Genomic DNA, 1,472 nt, shown 5'->3' on the forward strand with positions numbered 1-1,472 from the left:
GTCCTTCATGACCCTGTGGCCGGTTCTCCACTGGTCCTTCATGACCCTGTGGCCGGTTCTCCACTGGTCCTTCATGACCCTGTGGCCGGTTCTCCACTGGTCCTTCATGACCCTGTGGCCGGTTCTCCACTTGTCCTTCATGACCCTGTGGCCGGTTCTCCACTTGTCCTTCATGACCCTGTGGCCGGTTCTCCACTGGTCCTTCATGACCCTGTGGCCGGTTCTCCACTGGTCCTTCATGACCCTGTGGCCGGTTCTCCACTGGTCCTTCATGACCCTGTGGCCGGTTCTCCACTGGTCCTCCATGACCCTGTGGCCGGTTCTCCACTTGTCCTCCATGACCCTGTGGCCGGTTCTCCACTGGTCCTCCATGACCCTGTGGCCGGTTCTCCACTGATCCTCCATGACCCTGTGGCCGGTTCTCCACTTGTCCTCCATGACCCTGTGGCCGGTTCTCCACTGGTCCTCCATGACCCTGTGGCCGGTTCTCCACTTGTCCTCCATGACCCTGTGGCCGGTTCTCCACTGGTCCTTCATGACCCTGTGGCCGGTTCTCCACTGGTCCTCCATGACCCTGTGGCCGGTTCTCCACTTGTCCTCCATGACCCTGTGGCCGGTTCTCCACTGGTCCTCCATGACCCTGTGGCCGGTTCTCCACTGGTCCTTCATGACCCTGTGGCCGGTTCTCCACTTGTCCTTCATGACCCTGTGGCCGGTTCTCCACTTGTCCTTCATGACCCTGTGGCCGGTTCTCCACTGGTCCTTCATGACCCTGTGGCCGGTTCTCCACTGGTCCTTCATGACCCTGTGGCCGGTTCTCCACTTGTCCTTCATGACCCTGTGGCCGGTTCTCCACTGGTCCTTCATGACCCTGTGGCCGGTTCTCCACTGGTCCTCCATGACCCTGTGGCCGGTTCTCCACTTGTCCTCCATGACCCTGTGGCCGGTTCTCCACTTGTCCTCCATGATCCTGTGGCCGGTTCTCCACTGGTCCTCCATGACCCTGTGGCCGGTTCTCCACTTGTCCTTCATGACCCTGTGGCCGGTTCTCCACTGGTCCTCCATGACCCTGTGGCCGGTTCTCCACTGGTCCTCCATGACCCTGTGGCCGGTTCTCCACTGGTCCTCCATGACCCTGTGGCCGGTTCTCCACTGGTCCTCCATGACCCTGTGGCCGGTTCTCCACTGGTCCTCCATGACCCTGTGGCCGGTTCTCCACTGGTCCTCCATGACCCTGTGGCCGGTTCTCCACTGGTCCTCCATGACCCTGTGGCCGGTTCTCCACTTGTCCTCCATGACCCTGTGGCCGGTTCTCCACTTGTCCTTCATGACCCTGTGGCCGGTTCTCCACTGGTCCTCCATGACCCTGTGGCCGGTTCTCCACTTGTCCTCCATGACCCTGTGGCCGGTTCTCCACTTGTCCTTCATGACCCTGTGGCCGGTTCTCCACTGGTCCTTCATGACCCTGTGGC

Source organism: Gobio gobio (genome assembly GCF_949357685.1).
Source record: "Gobio gobio genome assembly, chromosome: 10".
Taxonomy (NCBI): domain Eukaryota; kingdom Metazoa; phylum Chordata; class Actinopteri; order Cypriniformes; family Gobionidae; genus Gobio; species Gobio gobio.